At 42.6% G+C, this 27,904-nt stretch overlaps 1 long non-coding RNA gene across 1 annotated transcript; it reads left to right on the forward strand.

The window, feature by feature from the left end:
• The first annotated feature begins 593 nt into the window (after positions 1-593).
• On the forward strand, positions 594-27,904 carry LOC119238296 (uncharacterized). Its single transcript, XR_005123529.2, has 3 exons — positions 594-632; positions 11,933-12,018; positions 27,412-27,904. It is a non-coding gene; the product is annotated as an uncharacterized LOC119238296 (long non-coding RNA).

Here is a 27,904-nt window from a genome sequence, read left to right on the forward strand (position 1 = left end):
TGTGAATCCACAAATAAAGCTATCTACATACATATTTAGCCACACCCATATTGCTTTTGCACAAATGAGATCACATTCTACAAACGATTCTGCAACTTGCCTTTTTTTCAGTTATCAGATAAACTGTTAATTCTTCTTAAGAATATACTCCCGGGTTTCCCTGACCGAGAACTTCAGCACCTCTACTTCCTGATGATGCATTACAGTCACACAGCTGGCTAAGGCTTGTGTGCAATTGAATCAAATAAGAACACACATCTGAGTGCAGGGCGTTGTACTAATGTTGGCTCCCAACATACCATAGTAGTGTGAGAAGTAGACTGAATACTCTCATAATGTTCTTCTGCAGCAGCTAGAGGGAAATGTTTGCACTTTGGACAAGGGAGAAGAACAAACACAAGATTGATAACATAGTGCATCCTCCTGGCTGTCAAGTACCCAACGTTGATGGGGTCTTTAAAGATCACTGTGCTTTGCCTCTGGCTGCCACGGTCCCCCCAAATCACCTAGGTGGCTAATCAGGGGAGGTTTCACCAAACCATAAGACGGGTCACAATGGAAGCAGGGATTCTTCCCCTCTTCTCCCGGGAGCTCAGAATCTGAGAGCAGTCCTTTTTGCCAACTAAGGAAGGGTAAGTTGGTAGAGAACATGGGGGCAAATGTAATGTTTTCTTAGCTCCTTAAAAACGTCCCTCAAACAGCTGAGGATCTCTTTGGATTCAATTTAACATTTCATTGACATCTTGAGAAAAACCAAATTGTTGGTTGGCTGGTTGTTGTTGTTGGTTTTTTTCAACCTAATGACAAGCCTGGCTTACAATTAATTCAACCATTCTTCTGCTCCGAATACTGTGTGTCTATTGATAAACAGGCATATATATTATCTACTTTTGTTTACTTCTCTCCAAATGAAAGTCCATTAATTTCCCAATATATTTTACAGAATGACTTGCCTGTTGCCAGCCTTGGGAGGATATATTAATCCTTAGTCCTGAAATGTTTAAGTTAGAAAATAATGGGAAATAGAAGAAATAGAAGGACCTAGATGACTCATTTATCTCAGATGTTCATCCTAAACTATTTGAGAAATGCCAGCAATGAATTAAAACCAGAATTCCAGAGGAATGACCTAAATCACATTTCACCAGAGAGACTCTTTAGTTCCTTAGCAAAAATTGCACTTTATGTCTAGAATGGCAGAGCTTGATGATGACTTGAGTCAAGTGACATGAACTGGTCTAGGTATAAAAAAAATCAATATTGTCTCTCTATGGGCAGAAACCTCTTTAGACAATGACAAAGGGAAGCCACAGTCAAGTATAAGACACTGACATCTGTAAAATGTCAGTGCTGAATAGGAAAGCTGGTTTAGAAAAGAGCAAGATCTTTTCTTGCTCACTGAATCAAAGACCAAATCAGCTCCTTTGTTCTTCTGGGGTGCTCCTCCTGCTTTAACTTTCCTCAGGCACAAATGAAGGGGCTTACTGATTTTCCTGTAAGGTGCTCTGAAGCCTGGAGATACCAGTGTGCAATAAATGTAAGGGCTGGCATTGTCATTGAGCAAATCAGAGAACAAAATAAGTTTAAGTCAAGAATTCAAAGAAAACTTCTTTGTTGAAAGTCAATAAAATTTATATTTAACAAGGTACTTTTGGGAAATAACAAATCTTACAACAATTAGATTAAACTTTCAACAATTAATTACTACCTTGGATGCCACCAAGAACTGGTTTTCATTTTATGTATTTATCATCCAGTTATAGATATGGAATTAATAGGTAACAAAGACCTAGGAAGCCCAATGAGGGAGGTTATTTACTCTGTATATAAATGAAAAGGAGTTTCTGAGTCAATAAAGATTGTGAAAGAGAGAGAGAGAAAGAGAGAGAGACAGAGACAGAGAGACAGAGACAGAGAGAGAGACAGAAAGAGAGAGGCTGTAACTAATCCTGGGCTGATTACTTAGCTGGCTCATCCATGGTGGTGACATTATGTTGTTGAGGGTGGTCTTAGAGCCAGGACTGGCCCTCAGCCTTATACCAGCAGGACCTCCATTTTATCAGTTCACCTGGCAGTGGGCAGACTCTAGCAGAGTTGACAGAAAAAAATACAGAGGACACCCAATTAAATTGGATTTTTAGATAAACAATGAATAATTTTTTAGTATGTCTCATACAGTATTTGTCTATTTGCTCAATCTGGTAATCCTGTCTAGGAGGCTTCCGTTAATTAACTCACCAGGGACTTATTTACAAATCAGAATGCCAGTGCATGGATTTCCAGGGTAAGGCGACTTTCCACGAATCAGCCCTTGACTATCTGCATGAATCTCTTTTAGTTGGAAAATCAAGTTTGTCATTGTCTGATGAATGACAAATTGCAGCCAAACCTATTAAAAGGCTCACGGGCTATAAATCCAGGCTGCGGTAGAACTTGGGAAGTATGAGTATCTGACTGCAGGGACACCAACCAGAACTTGGAAAAACAATCCAGCCTAACACAGTCTTTCTGTCTCCCAGACAGAGCTATAATAATGCTGAACTTCAACTCTCTTTTACTATATTTATTTCTCAAAAAATTTTTATAAGTCACCAAAAACTTACTCTGCATCATGGGCACACTGCCATTTCCAAGATATCTGCTGATTAAATTCATCATTTTTATAAAGATTTATTTATTCATGCATACAAGAACTGGGGTGTAAGCCAGAGGTGGGGGTGGTGGTGAGAGGATTCACCAGAGACAGCGTGGGGAACAGAACAGGCAGATCTCCTGGAATACACTGCTGAGGGGAGCAGCAGGCGAGACAGGAGAGGTCTGCTGCACCTTGTGGGTGGTTCCCTGGCCAGCCGGGGATCGAACTCGTGCTGTAGTGGCTGGTGATAGCTTGATAGCACCGTCTTTAACCCCTGTGGCACCAGGAAGGCCCCCTAAATTCATCTTATCTTAGTTATTGTTCTACTTTTTAAGGAGTCATATTAGATATCTTGTTGAGTTTTAGCAAACTCAGTAGTCTTCATTAGTAGGTATTACCTTTACAAGATAGTTTCAGATAAGTAGATATGTATCTTTCATTTTATAAAGCAGAACAATTTATCTTAGATTCTCTTCCTATATGGTGCATAAAAATTAATCTAGTAATTACCAAAGAGATGAGTTCATACCCTCTCCCTTGTTCTTCTTTTTTTTATAATCCCTGCTCTTTTTTTCTAAATTTTTTTTTAAAGATTTTATTTTATTTATACAAGCACTGGGTACAGTCAGAAGCGCGGGAAATGTGAGAGAATTCACCAGAGGCAGAGCGGAGAGCAGAGCAGGGCAGGCAGAGGGACCGAAGTACACTGCTGAGGGGAGCAGCGGGCGGCAGGAGAGGTCTGCTCGCCATGTGGGACCCTCGCCAGCGATGGGGGATTGAACCTGCACTGCAGAGGCTGCGGGCAGCTTCGCAACCCAGCGCTCAACCTCTGCGCCACTGGGGAGGCCCTCCCTTGTTCTTCTTTAGATGGAATCTCAGTAAGAGGGGAAGTGGGAGAGGAGTGACCCATATCATGTCATATATTCTGAGTAGGAACCTCCCGAGATGAGTAACTGCTCCATTTTGTCTTTGGTCATTGCGCCCTCCCCACTGGCATTCACAGGTATCGTCTAAGATGGCTGTGTTGAAAGTTATGCATTTATTGTCCACTGGTTTGCTCAGTGCATGCTACTGTCCATGGCTGTTCCTCCATGGTCAGATCCCTTTGGGTTGCTGGCTGTCACTCTCAGATTACTTCTGAGTCCTTCTTGAGGTATGAGGAGGATCCATCTACTCTCCCACACCTCTTTGGGACCACAGGGAATAAGGCTGTCATTGAGTTCTCTTCCTCTTTTACTTGTACAACCATCTCGTTGACCCCACATCCCAGCGGCATAAGCACATCTGTGGATTAGCTCCTTCGTTCTTCCTGTTTCCTTAAAATTTCTATGGTGTTCTATCCTCTATCACAGTTCTTCTCTTCTAAGGGGATTCACCTGTGACAATGACAAGGGATGTTGAGACCTTTCTTAGAGGCCACATATTCCTATAATTTTGGTAACCCTGCTGTAGTGACTGAGGGCTGACTTTCTAGGATGGAGAAGGAATTTTTTGGATCAGTCTTATTTATCCACTGGCAGGGCACAAGCATTTCCTGAATGTTCAGAAATTCTTTTCTCCCATGTTTAAGTTCTTGCATTCAGTTATCTCATTTGATCTTCAACAGTTAAGCAACTGACTTTCTTTTCCATGGCATTTCAACTATAGCCATCCCACTTTACTCCAGGCAGGGCAGAGCTTGGGCTACAGAGAAGGAGATGGCAGTAGAAGCATGAAATATTGATGGTTGCAAGGAAGATCTAATTAATCTCTTAAGATGTCACCGTACTAAATAGGTTAGTAATGAAATCCTCAGGAGGATTCCCTGAACTAAGTATGATCATTCTCATTTCCAGAAGAAGATTATTGTGATAAGTGGTGGAAATAGGACTGAACTTAGGATAATCTCATTCCAAAGTCTTCATTTTTAATTCCAACAGTAGTGTCATTACCTTGGTGGACAATGGATTCTCCAGGAAGTTTGTTAGAAATAATTTTGATAATTATTCTCAGCCACCTATCTACTTACCTTAAAAGATCCTGATTCACCCAACTGGCTTGCAAAGGGGCCTTGGTCATGTGTTTTGAACAGTCTCTGTGGTGAGTCAGATGCATACCGACATTTCAGAGCCAGTTTTGCCACTTGTTAATTGTGTGATTTGGGACAAATTATTTCACCTCTCAGTGCCTGGGTTTCCTCATTTGTTAAATGGCAGGTCCGGGGGTGTGTGTGATGACAGTACCTACACTTTTGAGTTATTGTGGGGATTAAATGATTTTTAAAATGAAAGCACTAGAAAGAATACATGGCACATAATAAATGCTCCACAAGCATTAAAGATGATTACTTTTGCTGCCTCTTAGTAGCAACTTACTTACAAAACATTTTTTAGGAGAGCTATTTCCTGGACAGATTACATAAAAGGGTAATTACCTGCATTTACATAGATTTTTGACAGCTTATGTCTCAGAGAGTGATTTTTTAAGCCCTTTTCCCCAAACCTTCATTGATGTGCCTAATTTGGACACCATGGTCTCTTGCACTCCTGACATCTGGAGGCCATGTCATGAAGGCAATTGAAGTTAAGCTGGGGAGGTAATGATGATGGCAGGTAAAAGAGAGGTAAATCAATGGTTCTCAATCTTGGCTGTACCTTAGAAATATCTGGAGATCTTTAAACAACTCCCAAGTCACACAGCAGACCAATAAATATCAGAATCTTTGGAACTAGGGCCCAGCTAGCATGTTTTAATCTCCAGGTGATTCTAATCTGTGTCCATTGGGTGCTACTCCTGCTCTGCTGATAGAAACTGGGGGTGGGGGAGGGTGGGCAGAGAGGACCCAGTAATCTGTGTTCTAACAAGCCTTTTGCAAAACTTAGGACTTGTGGTGTGAACCGTTCCAGATCCTCTGCATATTCATTTCAGTTCGCTGTTGTGCTTCTCTGCCCAAGAGGGTGTGAAGTGAAGGCAAGGGAGAGGAGGTATATTAACGCTTCAGATCTGTATCATATATCAAATTGCTGTTTATTTGTTTTTTTCTAGCCAGACCTGCTTGAGACTAGAAAAATGAGGGTCCTTCATCCTAAATACATGCTCCTCAAAAGGCAGATTATCCAATTAAGAAAGTCCCCACTTTGTCAGAGCAAAGACTCAATATTTGCCTAAATTACCCCTTCTTTCCAGTCCTAACTCTGCCATGGAAGCCTCACAGAGGCCAAGAATACGTAAACAAGTTCCAAACCAACCCCATCTGCTTTTCATTTCCTGCGGAATGCTAAAACGAGTCTTTTAAGGTTGCTTAAAATATGTCCCTCTCCTCCCGCCCCGCCCCCTGGGGCATTTGCTCTGCGTCCTCAGACCACCTCAGCTTCTGCCTCCTCCTCCACCTGAGTCCCTTCTGCACAGACTTGGCTTCAGACAATGCTCACAGTTATTCCTGGCATTTGCTTTTTTGGCTTAGTGCGCATCAATGATGTCTTTTTCTTCTTCTGTTTAAACACTGTCTTCATCCTCCTTATTTGTCCCTTTATCCTCTAGCAAGTTAATGCTATCAACATTTGAAAACAGCCTGCCTCCCTTGAGTCTGGGAAATAAATGGCCTTGCTCTGAGAGGACCATGCAGAATGAGAGCATGGGCTAACAGGACCTGCACTTCTGGGGCTCAGACACTTCTCTTGGGGCCTTCGAGCATACTTGGGAGGTGAAGTATGCAGGGACTGGGGTGGGACCTAAAGTGAGTCTTTAGTAGGTTTCCTTCCTAAATTTGAGCAATAACTCCAAGTGACCTTAAACCACTCTGGCTTTGCTCTGCTTCTGTGTAGCATCTGTTAAGTAGAGACCTTTGCCACTAATTAAGGAAAGCCAGGCCCTATTCAGTTGCAAAGAACTGCTAGATGGTAAACAAACTTGAAAAGACCAGCTCCAGTCCAGAATCTGTAGGGTAGAAAAGGTACCCCTGTATTCTTTTGTTCCTTATTAAAGTGTTGCTGGATTCCCCTTCCTCGGGGACTTAATTTGGATACGTCTCTAGGGTAGACTCCCAAACCCCCGTACCATCTTCCACATGCTCTCCTATCCTGTGTTTTTCCTTTTCACGATCCTTCCAAGTGCAGGTTAGGGAAAGGGGTAACAGCTGCTATTGCCCTAAAGTATTTTCCCTTCAAATCTGTCATCAACATAAACTTCTGAGCACCCTTTTTATACCAGGCACTGTGCTTCACGACTCAGCTGTGACCCTTAAGAAGCCAATGTTCCAGTTGAAGAGACAGGATGTGTGCACAAAGATAATAGCTTGAGACCATGTCAAATGAACCAGATAACAGAGGCTAAAGGAGTATGTAATTGTTCATTGACTTTGGCATATATTACATGCTATGTTTTGTTGTAAGCACAGAGGCTAAGCCAGTGAGCAAAACAGATAAAACCCCTGGCTTCATGGATCTTCGGTTCTAATGAGACAAGACAGAATATAAACAAACATATATAATGCATCAGGTTGTGACAAGTGCTTCAAAGGACAGTGAAGTTGAGTGTAGGGTAAATGAAGTGAATCAGGCTTTTTTACACCCTCCTGCTGCAAGCCCCTAGGCTACCACTTGTGGTCTTCCCTCTGCTAGGTTTTATAGATGCCTGGGTCAGAGAGGTGTGGGCACACACACCTGTGATTATGGACACCTGGGCCCAGAGGGCATGTGCAGTTGTAAGTGTGGACACTTCTGAGAGATGAGGGATAAATGGGTGTTGTCACTTTTAGGGGAGACTGTGAGATGACACAAGACTGAGGGGGAGAATGCCTCAGATTGCTGGCCGGTCTGACTCCTGATTCAGCATTAAAGACCTATAAAATCCACCGAAGCCTCAAAAATTTTCTTTTCTTCTGTGGGAACTGACCCAGCCTGGGATGGTTGTTCAACACAGTCAGATGAGTTTTGAGATAGAAGGCCAGGGAGGTCTCCTTGGATAAGGTGGCATTTGAATCAAAACCTGAAGAAAGAGGGAGTGCAAATCATAGGAATACCTGGAAGAATTTCCAAGCAAGTTGAATAGCAAGTACAAAGGTCCTGGGGAGGGAGTGTGCTTGGGGTGTTCTAGGAACAAAAAGTAGGGCAGGGTGGCTGCAGGGCACTGAGTGAGAGGGTGATTCATGCAGCGCCTTGCAGGCCTTGGTGAAGACTTTGGATTTTATTCTGAAATCACTAGAAGGTTTTGTGTAGAGCAGGGACAAATTCTGACTTACATCTTGGAAGAATCACTCTGTGTGAGGACAGACTAAGTGGGGCTAGAGAAAAGAGTGAGGGCAGTGAGGAGGCTACTATAACAATTCAGGGGTGGAATGATGGTGGCTTGAACCAGAGTGATAGCACTGAGGGTAGTAAGATGAGGTTGGATCCTGCATATATTTCAAAGATGGAGCTGACAAGAGAGATAGCATATGGGGTTGTGAGAGAAATCAGGAAGTTTTTGGCCTTAACTCAAGGTTTTGCATTCATAGAAGGGAGTGGCTAGTTCTGTTTAAGATAATCAGAGAAGGATTCAATTTGAGATTCTCTTTGAAACACTAACACTGTTGTGTGACTTACTGGCTTATTGAGATCATTTTGCCATCCCTGATCCCATGTCCCCACCCTAAGGCCACTCCTTTTTTGTGTTCTAGCAGCTTCTGCTCCATGGAATGAGGAAGTCACCTAGTTATATAGAGGTGCATCATGATTGTTTTTGGTCAATCATGGAAATTCCTTGCTCTTATCAGTTATTGGTTTAGAAATGGGCTGGCTTAGGAATGGGCATATACTTTAATTCTGGATAATGAAGCATAAAAGAGGACTCTACAGGTCACCTCCATGTCTGAGATGCTCTGATGTGAGATGATGTTATGTAAGGGCACAGTACTTGATCTGTGCTCACCATCTTGCAAAGACAAATGGGGAACCTGAGGTCAACAGCCAGTATGTTGTGGGTGACCGAGAAGAAAGGCTGGAAAAAGCATGCTTCCTTGAGGATATAGCTGAACTACGGAGTAACCCAATTCTAGAACTGTACCACTTCTGGACTTTTTATTAGGTGAGATTAAAAAATCTCCTTATCATCAAATGCATTTGAGTTGGGTGGCTTGTCCTTGAAACAGAAGCTACATCATTTTAGATGCAACACAGACTGTGGATGGGAAGATATAACAAAAGTATAGATACTTTGATATGTAAGCTCAAAGTATACTTGGGAAAAGGAGTTGGAATAAGAGGAGTTCATACACTCATTCAACAAATACTTGTGGAGTACCTACTATGCACAGACACTGTTGCAAGAGCTGGGATGCTGTGGTGAACAAGGTAGACAGGCTCCCCCTTCTTGTGGAGTTTGTTACCTGGTGGAGGAAAGATGGTAATAATGGAAACAAAACAAGAATAATTTTAGGAAGTTGTAAGAGTGATGAAGGAAATAAAATATACTGATGTGACCGAAAGTGATGAGGGGGTTGCCGTAGGCTGGACCTAGTAGATTAAGGGAAATTAAAGAGGAAAAGAAGTTGGGCAGGTCAAGGAAGTGAAATGAAGCTGGTGTGGCTGGAGCTCAGGCAGAGAGCGGAGAAAGGAGTGGCCAGAGAGAGAATCAGTGTCTGCCTCTATGGACGTGGGGCCAAGGAGGCATGTGGATTTTATTCCAGCCAGAAAGAAAGTTCACTGGAGGATTTTAAGCAGGGGTGTGATATGATGTTTTCATCTGTCAGTTGATCTGGTGGCAGCATGGATGGACCCAAGTGGACGGGTATGGAGGACAATGGGTTAGAAGGCCAGGGAGATAGAAGGCCAGGGAGGTCCCCAAGGATAAGGTGACATTTGAATCAAAACCTGAAGAAAGAGCGCAAATCATAGGAATACCTGGAACAATTTTCCAAGCAAGTTGAATAGCAAGTACAAAGGTCCTGGGGTAGGAGTGTGCTTGGGGTGTTCTAGGAACAAAAAGTAGGGCAGGGTGGCTGCAGGACACTGAGTGAGAGGGTGGGGAAAGCAGTTACTGCCAGGTAAAATTCCTTTCATTTTATTAGCCCAAGCCAACATTGTGGTTCATTTGAGAATTTCAGGCCTGGGAGTAATGACATTGGGGCAATAATTGTGGCAGAGTCCGTTTCCTCTGCTGAGCTATATCCTCAGCCTTCCTCCCTCCTCCTTTTGTTAGAACAAAAAGTCATCTTTGCCACTATAATAGATACAAAAAAAAAAAAAAGTAAATGATGTTGATTGAAGAAATGAGATTCCCCAAGTAGCTGGTGACATTAGGTTAGGGAAATTCAAGGGCAGTGCCGTACGAAAGAAATAAAATGTGAACCACATAGGTCAAAATTTTCTAGCAACCACATTAAAAAAGTAAAAAAAAGTAAATAGATGAAATTAACTTTAAAGTTTATCTTATTTAAGCCAATATATTGAAAATGTTATTTCAATATGGAATATAAAAACTATTCACGATCTATTTTCTTTTATTTTCTTGTAAATCTCTGAAATTTGGTGTGTGACAGGTGAGGCACATCTCAGTTTGGACTAGCAATGTTGCAAGAGCTCAGTAGCCCCAATGGCTAGTGGCTACTGTGTTAGAAGGCACAGGATAGGAATGTGTCAGGATGGAGCCCTGGATTTGGGCACTGGCTTCAAGCTTCTGCTGCTCTGCTCTGGACCCATTCTCTAAAAGAGATGTATTTGGGCAAAGGGTGTGAACATTTTTAGGATATTATTTTCCTAATCAATTATATCCGTTTATGATACCCACAATGAAACAGGTGCCAGCATCACTGACTCAGGTTTGGGAATTTTCATTTTAATTTTGGAAGAAGTTAATTTGGTAAAATTAATTAATTTAGTAAAAGAAATAGCATTCTTCTTTTAATCTTCTCTTTTTGGTAACTAGACAAATTAAATTTTTTCATGTACTCATTAATATTTGCCTTTTTGTGAGTTTTGTTACTGGGCTTGTTCAGTTATCTGCTGAAGTCTTACTGTGAATGTTATCAGTGTGTTTGAGTTCTTGAGATAACATGATGTTAATCCTTTTTTGATCTTTTTTTGTAAATACAGTAAGTCTTCAGTGTTGTTAGCTTTTTGGAAGCTACAACTTTAGGCAAAACATGTAAAGAAAGCAGGTTTTCAAATAATGCCACTTTATTCAACATCATTTTGTTGTAACATTTATAAGAAAGAAAAAAGTCGTGGCAGACACTGAGTAGAACAACATTTTTCAAGGACCTGCTATATAAATATTCTACTATGTTGCTTGTTTTTTATTTTGATGACTTTTTTTAAAAATTTCTTTAAAATAAGTTTATGCTGTCAAAGTACTTTTGTTTTTTATCTCTGCAGTAATACTATTGCTTTCTAAAGCTCTCCAGTAGTGTTTTGATAAATATTCAATTCTATTTACTTCTGGATTTCATAGACTTAAGTATATTTAAGTTTTGAAATCAAATCGAATTCATTTTGATGTGCAGTGGGAAGTATGGGTATAAATTCTTCCCTTCTTCCCAAATTGCTGATGAGTTAGTCCTCTACCACTTACTGGAAAAAAACTTAATCTCGTTACATAGTGATAACTTTATCATATACCAAATTTTTTATAAAAACTAGGATGTATTCCTGATCTTTATATTATACTTCAGAAATCTATTTTCACACCAAGACTTCACTATCTTTTATTCATTTTTATAGAATTTTAGTTTTGATAGATCTTGTGCCCTTCCTACCTATTCTAACGTCACTCCTCTCCCTAGTACATTTTCTTTTTGGATTGTTTAGCATTTTTCTTTCTCTCTCTTTCTCATATGTTTAAAAACTTCCTTCTGGAGTTTTTGCCAAGATTCTTCTAAGTCTTTATCTTAAATTGTAGGAAACAGATATTTATGTAATAGTCAGGCTTCCCATCTAGAAGCATGTGTTTTTCCATTTATTCATGCTTTTTAGGCAACATGGAAATCTTTGTGGTTTACTTTGTGAAGAAATGTACATATATATGTAAGTATACTTGGCTACATATCTAGTATCTTAGTTTGGGTTCCACAGAAACAGACTCTGAGTGGGGGAATCGTCAGCAGGTTTTCATAGAAGTCACACCTGTAATAAGCTGTCTTGCAGTGCAATGGCACCTGGGAGCTTAGCTGATTTTGGAGTGTGTGTGTGTGTGTGTGTGTGTGTGTGTGTGTGTGTTTATGATGGGGATTGAGGAGGATGCTCTGGAGCTGAAATAGGAAAGAAGGTTTAGTAGTTTACAAAGAAAACACAATATTTTAGCAATTTAAGGTGTTGATCATCTTATTTTCTCTTCTCGGCTCAGTCACAGGCAGCCAGATCATGCCATGACGCTTGGGAAGCGTGGAATCAGACCAAGGAGGGAACTGACTTGGCTCCTAACTAAGGCAGGTTAGAGCTCTCCAAGGCTGGAGTGTATGTGGGAGTCTGTTCAGTTATGTTGAGGGGGAACTGGTGTGTTTTCCTGGCTAATTGCCTCCTATATGCTGGGTCTTTTCCCAAAAGGGTACAAGTTTCTGTTTAGTGCACTACTCCTGCAGTATTTCCCCCTTCCCTGAACTCACTCTCGCGCAACCTGGACTGGAATATTGGCCCTTTTCAGTTTCCCCAGTCACACATTTAAATTTACCCTCTCTAAATTTACCCCAATATATAACTAATTACATTTGTGATGTGGAAATATGACTCATTTAAAGATGGACTTGAACTCAATTTTCTTGGGAGACATCTTATTGTGATCTTTATGGACCAACAACAGCTTCTATAAAATATGGTGTACAATATTAGGGGCCAATATCTCTATTTTTAAAGGAATGAACATTAAATATTAAATATCTTTTTGCATTTATAGAAATAATAAAATTTACTAGTCTAATATCCTGTGATATTCTTCAGTGTAGGTATTCTTTTATTACTGGGATTAACCTCATCCTTCTATTAATGAATCATTTTTGATAGTTAATAATGCACTTTGCACACAATTCTGAAGGTAAAAATAGGTATATAATGAAAGTCAGTCTCCCTTTCTCCTCTGACTTTCTTCTACTTAATGACCCTTCTTAAGGCAGCTCATGTTACTCAGTTTTTGTGTATCATTCCAGACAAAGTTTTATGCATTTTCAAATATCGTGTATACACAAATATTAGCACACCATTCTGTATTATTCTGCATATGACTTGTCACTTACCAATGTTTTTTGAAGCATTCCCATACCAATATATACACAATTGTTTGATTTTTTTTAATGGATTCATATAATTTGATATGAACATAATGTGATTTATTAATTGGTCTTCTACTGGTGGCTAATTGGATATTTTTTAGTCAGTTTGTATTCCCAAACAATGCTATAACTAGTGTCCTTGAACATCTCATTTTGGGCATATTGAGGTATATTTATAATATAAATACTTGTTGAAGTAGAGTCATTGGATCAAGTGCATTTTTAGTTTTGAGAGGTATTGTCAAATTATTTTCCATAGATTCATACCATTTATAATCCACCCTGCAACAAACAGGGTGTACTGGTTTTCCCTTGATAATGTTGGATATCATCAACCTTTTTATCTTTGTCAGTTTGGACATGAAAAATGGTATCACATTGTAGGTTTTTGTGTGTGTAGAAGAACTGGGGTGTAGGCCAGAGGTACAGGGGGTGGGTGAGAAGATTCACCAGAGACAAAGTGGGGAACAGAAATATACTGAAATATACTGCTGAAGATCCACTGAAATATACTGCTAAGGGGACAGCGGGCAAGACAGGAGAGGTCTGCTGTGCCTCGTGGGGAATAGAACTCAGACAGTAGTGGTGATAGCGCTGAGACTTAACCCTTAGGCTACCACAGAGGCCTGGGGGTTTTAAACTGCATTTCTCTTTTAAAGATTGAGGTTGGATTTTTTTCATATGTTAACAGTCATTTGTATCACATCTTGAAGCTATCAATAAATTTGTGACATAGTATGACCTGTTCTTGGCAGCCTAATCCCACTGTAGAACCCAGAACATGCCTTTTATATCTCTGTAGCTTTTGCCTTTGTTTAGGTTCATTTTGACTACTAGTAACATAAAGCCCTAACTCAACTGATTTTAATAATAAAGAAAATCTATTATCTTATATGACATCATGTGCTTGGATAGAGTAGCTCTAGGGTTGGTTAATTCGACTCCCATCAAGGTCTTTGAGGTCCCTGGACTTTCTGATTTCCACCCTCCACCTAGTTCACCTAATGGTCATAATGCATTATAGCCAGGCATCCCATTGAGACAATGCAGCATCCTGTAGATGAGGACTGTTTCTTACCATGAGAATCTTTGTAAGAATAAGGAAATTTTCCTGAAGTTTCCTCCCAGAGGCTTTGTCTTTGACTCTCATAGCTCTACCTGGATTTTATGCTCATTCCTAAACCAATAACTAGGCTGTACTATCATAACACGTCCATTTTTTTTTTTTTAAGATTTATTTATTTATATATGCTTTATTTATACAAGCACTGGGTACAGTCAGAAGCGCAGGAGGGTGAGAGAATTCACCAGAGTCAGAGCAGAGAGCAGAGCAGGCAGAATGATGAAGTTCACTGCTGAGGGGAGCAGCGGGCAGCAGGAGAGGTCTGCACGCTATGTGGGACCCTCACCCGGTGGCCGGGGATCGAACCAGCACTGCAGAGGCGCGGGCAGCTTCGCAAGCCAGCGCTCTACCGCTGCGCCACCGGCCACCGGGGAGGCCCCATAACAGGACCATGTTAATTAAGAATCCCCCTGTATTACATGGAGTAGGAGAGGATACTCCCCTGCATCCCTCCCCCAATAATTGGGGGCACTGACAATGAGAAGCATGTAGATTGGCTGTAGGGAGACCATCACCTGTGACTGTCACAACTTTGCACATGTTATTTTCTTTACCTGATATAGCTCTCCTCTATTCATCCTCTTACGTAGTTACTACATAAGGGTGATAGATAACTGCCCTCTGCTCCCATGGCACTCTGTGCCACCCACTTCATATCGCATTGTAATTCTGGCTTCCTGTTTCAGTTAGGCACCTCAAGCCAGCTCCTTCATGGCAGAGATTGGTTCTGGTTTGTTTCTGTATGGCTTGCCCTTAGGGCAGTGCACAGTGTGAAACAAATACTTAACTGATGCTTGCTGGATAAAATCCATTTGCTAGTATTTTATTTAAAAATTTCAAGTCTAGATTCACAAAAGCCCCATTCATAACTTTCCGTTTGTAAATGGTTTGTGTTTGTGTGTTGAGATTTGGAATTAGGATTATCTTTTCCACATAAAGCAAACTGGAGTTTCCAGAATACATTGTTTAACTTGTGGATTATTGGTTCTGTTAAAGTCCAGAAGTCCAACTAGTATTTCCTGAACACATGTTATGTGTGGGACACTGTCTCAGTTGACTCTTTATACAGAGTCTTATGTTTAAAGTCAGCTGAGTCAGGGTTTTATGTCAAAGAATTTTTCAACTTCAGGTTAAAATCTGTTTGTAGTTAATGACATCAGTTTTGTGGGTCAAAGCCATCATTAAAAGGAAGAAAGGAGGGCCTCTCTGGCTCAGGGGTTAAGTCTCAGCACTGTCAAGCTATCCCCAGCCAATGCTACATGAGTTCGATCCCAGGCCAGGGAGCTGACCCACATGGCACAGCAGACCTCTCCTGTCTCACCTACTGCTTCCCTCAGCAGTGTATTTCAATAAATCTGCCTGTGTGCTCCTTACTCTGTCTCTGGTAAATCCTCTCACCACCACCCCCACCTCACTTCGCACCCCTGCTCCCCATCTCTGGCCTAAACCCAAGTTCTTGTAAGCATACATAAATAAAATCTTTAAAAAAAGGAAGAAAGGCATACAATAGAGTTGAACAAAATATATCAGTATATCACTCCTGTTGAAACATTTGTTCTAGTTACATGCATATATGAATACATATATGTATTTTGATCTATTTATCTATCTATGATCCCGGATTATGATATAAAATGTATCTTTTACTATGGGTGACAGTCAAAACATTTATAACCATTGCTCCAAGGGCCACCACATTTTCTTTCCTCTTTGTCTTTGAAGTATGTGTTTTTTTCTCCCAATGTTTGGACTCCCTTAAAAGAGAGAAAGACAGGGCTTTAAATTTCTGCCTCCAACACCACACTCCCGTCCTGAGTCAGTACCCCTGCCTTAGATTCAGTTAGCTTAGCACACATTTGAGAGTCAGGAAGCAGAGATCAATGCTACCCCAGGACTAAGATCTCAGTAGCTTTGGGCAAGTCACTTTCAGAACATCTGTTTTTTTCTTGTGGCATGGAAATAACAGTAACACCTGTTTCATAAGGCAATTAAGAAGATCGAGTAGAATATATGAAAACATGTTGTTTACTAAACTTCTTTCAGTTTCTCAGAGGAGAAAAGCAAACCTCACCTGTGGGTTAAAAAAATTTTCTCTCCTGGGCCCTTCCCTGGTGGTGCAGGGGGTTAAGTTGCAGCACTATGAAGCTATCTGCAGCCACTGCAGAACAAGTTTGATCCCTGGCCAGGGAGATGACCCACAATGGCACAGCAGAACTCTCCTGACTTGCCTGCTGCTCCTCTCAGCAGTGTATTTCAGTGGATCCACCTTTTCTGCTCCCCACTCTGTCTCTGGTGAATCCTCTCACTACCACCCCCCACACCTCTGACCTACACCCCAGTTATTGTATGCATAAATAAAAAATTTCGCTCCTAAAAAGGGAGAAAAACTTCAGGGAATGGCTCTTAGAGGAAGTTACAAGGAGACTCAATGCCCAGAGACTGCAGATGTTTGAATCAAACGTGGTAGGGGTTATTAGCAAGAAAAGGTCGGGGTCTCCCCATCTAGGAACAGTTCTTTATCTCCTCCTGGGGCACACTGTCAGGAGGTGTCTGGAAGTGCTGGCAATGCATGCTGCTGAGTCAGGAGAGAGTTGCTGACTTTTCATAAACTTTGGAGGAAGGACTGGACGTTGAACTTGGTCCTGCCTTCCCCCTGGCAGGAGGTGTGGAGGGGGTCACCCAGCCTGGACACAGCTCTGGCTGGAAAATGTGGTGTGAGGGGTGAGATGGGGACAGAATGGGATGGGGTAGGGTAGATGGGGAGGTGGCTCAAAGGAGAGGAAGCCAATCTGAGTGACTGGTCTGTCCTGAGGTCATTCCTCACACACCACAACTCCTCTCCTCTGGTACTGTCTCTGAACAATGTCACAGAGGACAAGCTGGGTACAGGCTGTCTTGAATGCTCATTTCCTCCAGCTATAAGCAATCCACCTCCCTGGAAAACTGCAGTCTGTACAGCCTGGGTTCTCCTGTCATCAGCGCTATTAATAGGAAGATGTATTAACAGTTAAAACGTCTATGTATTAACAGATGTGCTTCTGCAAACAAAGTTATTTGCACTTGTTTGTTGTTATCCCAGAATTGTTGAGACATGGGGGAAATTTTCTGTGGAGTGTGTCTCTCTCTTTTTTTCTCTTTCTTTCTCTCTCTCTCTCACACACACACACACGCACAGACACACACACACTCACAACTTCTGCACATATACCTTGGACAAATGAGAAAGATGGGAACAGTGGAAAGCTTCTTTTTTTTGCCTTGACTGGAAGCCAGAGAAGTGGAGGCTGGTACCAAGACTAGGATTTGTCCTTAATGATCCCAAGGCAATGCAGAACAGAGGTTAAGAGAATTCCAAGTTTTAGGTGAAGACTGGAAATTCCCAAGAACCTGGTCATTCTTGTTTATTTAGTTGGCCCTTTCCTTAATGAGTGTCATCCAGGATCTTGACACCTCATCTCCTTTTTTTTTTTTTTTAGATTTGTTTATTTTTATACAAGAGCTGGGGTACAGGTCAGAGGCATGGGAGGGTGAGAGAATTCACCAGAGACAGAGCGGGGAGCAGAACAGGCAGAAGGACTGAAATACACTGCTAAGGGGAGTAGCGGGCATGACAGGAGAGGTCTGCCATGCCATGTCGGAATCTCCCTGACAAGCCGGGCATAGAACCTGCACTTCAGAGGCTGCGAACAGCTTCAAAGCACTGCGTTCAACCCGCTGCACCACCGGGGAGGCCCTCATCTCCTCTTCCCTGACACATTTCACAGCAATAATGGGCCTGAGGGTGCCAGGGTTCCCCAGAATATTCAGGGGAAGGAGCTGGGGAAACAGCCAGGAACAGTCATCCCCACTGCCAACACAAGGTAAGGAGAAAGTCCTCAGATGTTCATGAACAGCTGCAGCTCAGTCAATCTCCCCAACACAGCTGGGGTATTCATTTGCCAACATTTGTGTCTAGTTGTGTTTTCTTGAAGGTCGCCAGTGACCTTGTAGCCAGTCACCAAGTCAAGTGGTCTGTTCTCTGGCCTCGTCTTCTAGTGAGCCAGCTCTCCTCAACACTTCTTCTGGTTTCTTTTCCTTTTCTTTGCATTCTGCATTAGGACTTTACCCAGCTTCAGTCATTACTGCTTTTCTTTCTCTACTCTCTGGGAAAACTTTGGTTTCCCTTTAAGTAGTATTTAGTTGAGACTTCTTTTTTCAAACAACACTGAGCTGAGACAAAAGGAGGGTTTATTTTACATGGTGTTTGCAAAGTCCTGTGGAGATGAGGGCCTTGGTGGGGGATGAGCTCAGGACCTAAGGTTCCAGGAAGTCAGGTAGAGTTTGCTGAGCACCTGTCTCTACCTCTCCTCCTGTCTGCTCTTGTTCTGCGTCCTGGATACTTTTTCATCTCCCCTCTCCTCTCCTTTCTTGGGTCACCATCTTACCTAAGGCCTTCAAGACCTCTTCAGTGAATTCCCTGCATTTGGTTATATCTTCCATCTAAACTATCTTATTTCACCACTATATCCTCTGCCTTGGGGCTTCCCCCACCCCAGCTCACTTGGTTCTCCATGGGTTAAGGAATCCACAGGGCCAAAGTGATGTCCCTTCCCAAAGCCCCTGTACTCTTCTAGAGCCTATTTCCTGAGCCTAAGCCAACCTTTGCTGCATCTATTTCTCCTGAGGACAGACCATATGCTCCAGGGCCTGAGAGCTGCCTGAGGGGTAGTTGTTTTTGTAGAGGGGTGCAGTGAAGTGGGAGTGGGAATGTGGATAGAGTTTAGACATATCCATGTGAACATGCTCAAGGCCTCCAGTTATGTGGGGCAGAGCCTGGGTTGACAGAGGAGTGTGGACAGGCCAGACGCTGGGGTCGTCTTGCCTTCTTTCTCCATGTCCCAGCATAGAGCTCTGAGAAATGCAAGAATTCTACATTTAAACCTGTCCTTCCAGCTTGTTACGAAAGTTTGTCAGTATAAAGTATATTATTGATTTATAACTTGTTAACATGTGGTATGTGGAGCTCCCTTTACACTTACGCCCTGTGCCCTGTAGATCTGGGAGCAAATCTGTATTTCACTAGGGCCAGTTTTGTGTTTTTAAATGTGCTCCCTAAACAAAGCTGTTATTATATTATCACCTGCCTCAAAGGTTTTGATGATGACTCCTACTGCTTACTGGGAAATTAATTGTTTTGGGAAATTAATGGACCCAGAAGTTATTATTCTGGGTCAGATGAAGCTGACAGCTAAGTGGGAGCTGCCTTTTATCAGAAAAAGGGTCAATCCAGGCTAGAGTTGGCAGGGGAGCAGCTCACTGCTTGGAGTTGCTGGGCAAGCTTAGAGGACAAAACCAGGGCAGCCTGAGAACTGGCAACTGGACTCTCAGCTAAGATAGTGTAGGTTCATGCAGACAAGGATCAGGATAGCAAAGGCAAGTCCTAGGCAAGAGTTTCAGAAGTGGCCAGTCTGAAGCATAAGGAGAGAAGGGCACACACGACCAGTACAGATTTGACTCCTGAGGTTGCTTTTTGCCTCTGTTCCATATTTTTCCATAGTTACCATGTACTAGAACTAGTCTAACCTAATCCACATAAGACCCTTCTAGAGAGTGAGAGTGAACTCAGGACAATAATAAGTATAGGGCCTCCCCGGTGGTGCAGCGGTTGAGCGCTGGGTTGCGAAGCTCCCTGCAGCCTCTGAAGCACTGGTTCGATCCCCGGCTGCTCTCCAGCCACCGGAGGAGGGTCCCACATGGCGCACAGACCTCTCCTGCTGCCCACTGCTCCCCTCAGCAGTGTACTTCGGTCCCTCTGCCTGCTCTGCTCCCTGCTCTGGTTCTGGTGAATTCTCTCACCCTCCCGCCCTTCTGACTGTACCCAGTGCTTGTATAAAATATAATAAATAAATAAATAAATCTTTAAAAAAATAATAAGTATATAATGTTTATAATCGATATTTTATTGACCATCTTTATTTTATTATTTTTTTAAGATTTATTTATTTATGCATACAAGAGCTGGGGTACAGGCCAGAGATGTGGGGACTGAGAGGATTCACCAGAGACAGAGTGGGGAACCGAACAGGCAGACTGACCAAAGTACACTGCTGAGGGGAGCAGCAGGCAAGTCAGGAGAGGTCTGCTGCACCATGTGGGTTTCTCCCTGGCTGGACGGGGATCGAACTCATTCTGCAGAGGCTGTGGATTGCTTCATAGAGCAGTGCTAACTCCTTGCGCTACCAGGGAGGCCCCTATTGACCATCTTTAAATGAATCAAATCTGTGAAACAATCCATTTGGTCAAGGGAAAAGGTAAGTGGGTAGGACTGAAGTCAAGAGAGCAGGACTAGACAAGATGATGTTCCATAATGTCCTCTACCATGCTCAGGCAGATGGTTCTGCTGGGAAGAAGATGCAAGACAGAATCTAGGCTTCTGCTGGGCAGAGCTCCAGCTGCCAAAGCAGTGTGACTTGTGAAGTTCTCATTCCAGATGTGCAAGAATCAAGAGCTTCACAGAGGAACTGTTGTTGAGTTTGAGAGACAAATAGATAATTTAAAAAATAGGGAATATAAGGGAATATATATTCTAGGAAAAGCCTTAAATATGAGACAACAAAAAATTACATGCACAGCTTTCTTGGACTTCAGCAGCAGGCATGAAGGACATATGCGCCCAAATCCAGACATCAGGCTGCTCTACATAAAATTGCTTTATTTCAAACTCATTGATATGGTCCTAAAGGGAGGGTGTTGTGGCCCTGTGGAGGGGATGCTGATGACTCAAGAGAGCTGCGTTGTGAGGAGTGTGAAGAGCCCACTGACCCAGCGCCGCTTAAGCCAGCAGGTATCAGAACCACCTGGCAGTGCTTGTTCAAAATGCAGACTACAAGAATTTTCTTATTGGGCTTCCCTGGTGGCACAGCGGTTGAGCGCTGGGTTGCGAAGCCGCCCGCAGCTTCTGCAGCGCCGGTTCCATCCCCGGCTGCTCCCCGGCCACCGGAGGAGGGTCCCACATGGCGCGCAGACCTCTCCTGCTGCCCGCTGCTCCCCTCAGCAGTGTACTTCGGTCCTTCTGCCTGCTCTGCTCCCCGCTCTGGCTCTGGTGAATTCTCTCACCCTCCCGCGCTTCTAACTATACCCAGTGCTTGTATAAATAAATAAATAAATTTTAAAAAATTTTCTTATTTATTCAAAATTATCTCTTGAAAGCAATTGTGTAAGATTCTTTTAACAATAAACCAAGCATTATTTTCTGTATTTTAAACTTTTAAAAACCTGCTTTAGCTTTACTAAGAGAAAGTTGTATATAATTTTACTAAGAGAAAACAAAATCCCACTTGTGGAAGTTGGGAAATGGTAACATTAAATTAAAAATTTCCTCACAATTTTTAAAAAGGTTTATTTTAGTTATTTATGCATATAAGAACTGGGATGTAGGCCAGAGGTGCGGTGGCCGGGGGAGTGAGAGGATTCAACAGAGGCAGAGGGGGGGAGCAAACCAGGTGGATTTACTGAAATACACTGCTGAGGGGAGCAGTGGGTGAGACAGGAGAAGTCTGCTGCACCATGTGGATCAGCTCCCTGCCTGGGGATGGAACTCATGCCTCAGTGGCTGCTGGTAGCTTCATAGTGCTGAGACTTAACCCCTCGCACCACCAGGGAGGCCCCTCATAATAATTTTGAAATAGTAATAAAAGCAAAACGTTCTAAACCACATTTGTTAGGGTCCTGGCAAAAAATAATATTCTATTAAGTCATCTGAGATAAGTGTAATGAAGGTGCTATTTGCAAAGCATGAACTGGGCCTTGCAAAGTGAAAGGGATGGTTGTGCTCCCCTTGACTGGTTGGCGCAGGAGCCACTGCCACCACTAGGCCTGTAAGGGTGAAGGGAGACAGAGCCAGTTAAGGGTACCTGGAAAGGAGACTGATGGGCAGGGCCGCCTGGCAGGAAGAAACTTGAGAACCAAATATGTTTACTTCATTGGCCATCCTCCTAAAGGCTGAGGGGCACAGTGAGCCCACCAACGAGGTTCGTGTGAATCCACCTCTCAAGGCAAAGAGCAGGTGGAGGAGGGTGGAGAGTGAATCAAAAGGGGAAAATGAAGAAAATCCAAGATCCATCAGAGCTAGCTATGAACTGGAGTGGGTATTGTGCATCTTAAACTGAAGAAAACAGTCATTTTTTTTGGTATCATTTCTTTATGTCACCCTGTAGTAAGTGTGTGAGATAGATATATTATCATTAAGTGTTATGGTCTGTGTGGGGGAGGGGAGCAGAATCCTATGCTCTATATCTAGACTACAGAGTCAAGCCTTACTCTGGAAGGGCCCCAGTGCATTAAACAAGCTTATTCCAAACTTTCAGACACACCCAACTCTCAGAACCACTGAGCAATGAAATGAAAGCCTAAGTGGTAGAGCCCAGTTATCTACATTGAGAAAACAACCCCACACAAAGTATGTACTCATGCCGACAAGGACAGCAGACAAATGAAGACAATTGGGAAGGGTGTTTAGAGTTTAAGAACTTGTTTTGGTATGATAATATTCATGTCAGGGCTTATTACATTAAAAATACTTCCACAAGACCTTGGAGCAAATAAAATATTAGGTTACCTCAGGGTCTGACCCCACTACTGAGGAGTTCCTGAAACTCACCCACAGCATCTAAGTTCTCTTGGTCCCAGTCAGGGCTGCTCAGAACCCCAGTCTCCCAAGCCAGCTTGGATCTGAGCAAACATCCAGAGGGAACACCTGTGACCAGAAAGAGGAAGGTCAGACCCTGACCTGGCTTCACAGGTCCCTGTTAGGTTTAAGTAGGTACAGGGGTCACCATTGTGAAAGCTTAGGCTTTGCTGCTCCTGGTATGAGTGGATGTCATTGGGTTGGCCTGGAAAGCTCCTCCTATTGGTCTCCTTGTGAGCAGTTCCCCTCTGGGGAAGTTCACCTGCCAAGGTAACCTTAAACTGCTATGGAAACCACCCGTGGGACTAGAGGCAGCAAGACTGGAAGTTTCCGAGGCAGCGTGGCTCTTGTGACTGCGTCCCCATGGAGGCCCTGGGTTAAGCCTTCTGCCTCTCCTTGAAATATTTTTGACAGTTTGATCTGCTGCCTGTGAAGTTCTGGACAGGGCAGAGGTATCTGCAAGTTTAGCTTGGTTTCCCTGTGGAGGCCAGTGAGTTGCCTGCAAAGGGCGTGTTGAGGCTTGTCGGTTTCAGGGCAGGAAGAGAGCCTTCTCCAAGGCCAGAAGTCAAAAAATGCTCATTATATTCTATGTAAAGAGACCCCCAGTGCTTGTTTTCTGGGCTGACACAGAGAAGGACTATTTATTTCTCTGTGCTGCTTGTCTGAATTGGCAAGCTTGGACTGGTGCAGGGAAAAGCAGATCCAAGACAATCATGTGATAGAATTACACCTGCTGAGATAAAGAACAGTGCTGCTCCCAAGCCAACATTCTTGCAGACTCTGCATTGCAAACTCTGGCTCAGGAGGTGCTGGGCTAATTTGTCTTTTGCCAACTAAAGGCAAATGGAGGAGGGCAGAGCCTTGCAGCTTTTTCAGCTGCTTGGTGCTTTGAGGATCTCTCTAACTACACCCCTCCCTCACCACTGCCCTCCCACTGATGTGAATTTGCTCTGCTTCATCAAGGATCAAGGAAGTCACATCTCTTTATTTTTTCCAAATCAACTGAAATCAAACTCTGAGCCTCACTTTGCTTAGCATGATTGGTGGGATCTTTGATAATAATGTTATTAATTGTAATGATATGTTTATGTATTATAGTTACTTATTTATACTTATATGTAAGTATATGTATTAGTATATTTGTATAGACCACAAGAGAATCCAGGGTCTACTTGTTAATAAAAAGTGGCGCGGGGTCTGAGGTGGTTCATTAAATAGCCATCATTAACAATGCTACTTGTTTCTTTAGGACGTTAGACTAAAAGATTTCCCAATATAGTGTTTACATTGCCTGAAGGCTCATAGGTCCTTGTCCATGTTTTCAAGGTCACAGACTGAATTATTAGTTAAGTGACAAGTTTGGAGTATGGATGGTGGGAACTTTGAGGAAATTTTAGACCATCTCCCCATATCCTAGATCAGCATCCCCCATTATGTTATAATTAGTAATTGTTCATTTCCACATATACAGCTATGTAAACAGCACACTACACCTCCTTCTCTCTTCAAGTTTCAGCCCTTGATACCCTACTACAGAGACATTCAGGGGGTCTAAATGCCAGAACCCGATTATTTCTCCAGAGACCCACAAACTCTGGAACCCTGCACAGAAAATGCACAGTTCTCCACCATTGATGATGCCTCACATTTATTGTCCTCCCTGACTTGTAGAATTCACTTTTCTCCCTGAGCCAGGAAGCCCCAGCTTCTCCATCCATCCCTGCCCCATCCTTTTGTTACTGGGGATAGGCCTAGGTTCTGCTTCTTGTCACTACCAAAAAATGAATAAGCAGAGATGGGAATTGAATCAGGAAGTGCTTTTTATTTTTTAGATTGCTGGGCATTGACCTGAGAGAACACAGGGCATAGCACCCTGAAGAGAACTTTCTCTCCCATGACCATTGGTTTGAGAGAACAGAGAGATGGTTCTGCTGTCTCATCTTGAGCTGGCCTTTTTAAGATGAGTTAAGGGCCTCCCTGGTGGCCTAGGGGTTAAGTCTCAGTGCTACCACTGCAATAGCTCTCCTGTGACAAAGTGGCCTGAGTTCAATTCCCAGCCAGGGAGCTAACCCACATGGTGCAGCAGACCTCTCCTATCTCGCCGTTGCTCCCCTCAGCAGTGTATTTCAGTGAATCTACCTGTTCTGCTCCCCTCTCTCTCTCTGGTGAATCCTCTCATCTCCCATACCTCTGACCTACACCCCTGTTCTTCTATGCAAACAAACAAACAAACAAACAAACAAACAAACAAACAAAACTTACTATAAAGGAATAGTTCTAAGAAAATAAATAAAATGAATTAAACAAAAAGTCATAAACAAACAGTCCATCAGAACAGCCCGTCATAGTTGATATTCTCAGTATTTGTCGTGTTCAGCCTCTAGAGTTTAGTATCACTTCTTGGTTATCTTGACCCTGCTATATCTGGTGGTGTTGATGTCTGGCACTCATTTGGGCATCACTGGGGCAGGAAATTCAGTTTTATAGCAAGAATTTTAGAAAACATATTGGTTACATAGTGTGTATGTGCAGCATGTGCTGCTGAGTGTGTATGTGCAGATTCCTCTACTAGCTATGGTGCCCTTCTCCTCCTCTCTAGCCCCCTATTACTTTGGCCTACTCCCAGCTTAATTTCTTCTTGGTCTTGACCCCTAAATTATAGAGAAGCCATTTGCTAACTGCTGCCACCCCCAAAACCAGGAGCTGAGACCACTGAACATAGAAAACATTTGTGAGGCTAGGAGGCCAGTGAAAAGGAACTGAAATTCAGTTTCCTTCTTTCTCTTTTCCCTAAAGCAAGAAGAAAAATAAGACTCACTCAACTGTCATGCTTGAAATTCTACCAGCAGAGAACTACTTCTTTGGGGGAGAGATTGCTCTCTCCAAGGAATTCTAAGCTGTCTCCTCGTGAGAGCCAGCAAACTATTGCTAGCACTTATTGTAAGGGGTTCACCTGACCCTGCGAGACAGTGGCAGGTAGGAGGAATACGGGGAAGACCTAGCTTTTCCCCATTCAGCAGCTGGTTTTGTTGGTTGTATCCAGTGAGGCTGACCAGGAAGCTTTCTGCCCTTTTTGGTAGAAGATAAACCTGAAACTTATCCGTGTTTGTTAGGGTTGGGCCACCACATCCTAGGCACGTAGCAAGGAGAGGTGATTAGCTCAGATATCAAACTACCTGAGAGTTATTGCTGTGTTGTATGAAACAAAGAACCACAAGGCCAAATTTAGAAAAAGGAGGGAATCAGAATGCAGGCTCATATATCTGGCAGAAGCAGAGGGCAAAGGCCTATTTCAGTGCCGCTGGGCAAGGCTCATGCAACTCACTTGGTCAATGCAAAGGGCTGAGACAAAGTTCTTCACAAGACTTCCAAGAACTACTGGATGCTCTTGGGCCCCATCTGGATTAATAGAAGCTATAAGTAGATTGGTAGAATCAGTTTCCTTTATTTACTATCTGTGCGAAATTTGGGCATTTACTTGTGATCTGGGCATCAGTTTTTTCATCCCTACAATAGGTATAAGAAGACCTATTCCACAAGGGTGTTATGGAGATTTGTTAGTAAATATAAAGCACTTCAATGAGTGCCTGGCTCACAGCAAATGCTGTATAAACATTAACTCTTGGAGTAACTACTGTTGCTGTCTAAAGCCAGGTGGACCCCAGAGCCAGGAGCCGCAGGCAAGACTGGAGCTGCAACCAGAAATAATTATTTATACTTGCTCCCAAACAGCCTAAGGCTAACAGATGAGATAATAGTTGTAAAACACTAGGAATTTCCCGGGAGGGGCAAAAAGGGCAGATTCTCCACCAGAATCCAGATAACAGGATATTACTGGGGGGCTCTGTAGTCTGTTTCTAGGTGGCTGAAGCATCCATAATGATCATTATTTGAGGGGCTTGGAAAGGCTTTCAGGTCCTACTTCCTCTCCCTCCTGGCCTCTTGCAATGCCTTCTTTCCAGAGCTCTAGGAGTTGTGAAGAGGTAACCCAGTCTGCAGCCAGCCTGTGGGTGTGTGTGAGCCTGTGTCACTCATGAGCTGAGACACTGGGGGAAGTTACTTTATCTCTGTACCTCAGTGTACTCATCTGTAAAAGTGAGACTAGAAAGTACACTCTGTATATAAGTGTTTGAGAATTGTATAAATGAAATAGCAGGTGTAAAGCTTTAGCAAAATGTCTGAACACTCAGTAACTGATGGTGATAGTTATTTTGCCTAGAGAAAACATTAACTCATGATTTAATATTTATTATCCATGAATACTCTATTTTAAAACATTTTATGGCAAACATTAGGTGTACAAAAATGTTGAAAGTAATATAATTAATGCATTATCCACCCCGTTTAGATTGGATAATTGCTTTGTCTATGACTGCCATTTTTGCTGGTTGTTGTGCTTTATCTTTCTGCTTTACGTATGTCTGTATGTGTGTATTTCCATTTCCCCTCAATTATTTGAAAGTAAGTATTTGAATGTAACCATCATGACACTTTACCGCAACATACTTCAGCAAATAGCTCCCCTAATAAGGAGTGTCTTCTATATAGCCCAATATCATCACCACATCTCACCAATTGATAGCTCAAACAATGGATACCACAATTGACAATGATTTTCAAGTCTTATTTAATACTAAGCTAATATTCACACTGGTTCTGTTGCTTTCCAAATGTCTTTTAGAGTTGTTTTTTTCCAGCCAGGAACCAATCACATTGCGTCTGGTTATGTCTCTTCAAATCTAGAATAAACTTTCCATTATTTTCCTTTTTAGGGGCACTGACTTTTAAAGAAACCAGGCCAGCTGTCACAGAAAATATATTACAATCTGGATTTGTCCTATTGTTTCTGTACAGTGCTGTTAGTGAACACTTTGAAAAAGGATGAAAAATATTTGGAGGCAGAGCTGGAGTCGAAGGACATATAACTCTACTGCCCACCACAGAAGAATAAGGGAAACAAACATCAAGGCACACTCATTCTTTTTAAAACTCTGAATCTGCAAAACTCTAACTCTTCAGCCCCTGGTAGCCACCATTGTCCTTCTGTCTCTATGGATTTCACTAGGTAAGAACTGTATATAAGAGGAATTGTATGTCTTCCCTTTTGTGACTGGCTTATTTCACTTAGCACAATGTCTTCAAGTTTCATTCTTGTTATAGTGTTAGGGGGAAAGGATGTCCTGAGCAAACTCCATACAGATTTTGTGGACTCCACCCCCACTCCACACCAAAGCCATCAAGACACTGGGAATGACAAATCCCATC

The sequence above is a fragment of the Talpa occidentalis genome, unplaced genomic scaffold (genome assembly GCF_014898055.3).
Source record: "Talpa occidentalis isolate TD23 unplaced genomic scaffold, MPIMG_talOcc4v2.1 talOcc4.11, whole genome shotgun sequence".
NCBI classification, from domain to species: Eukaryota; Metazoa; Chordata; class Mammalia; order Eulipotyphla; family Talpidae; genus Talpa; species Talpa occidentalis.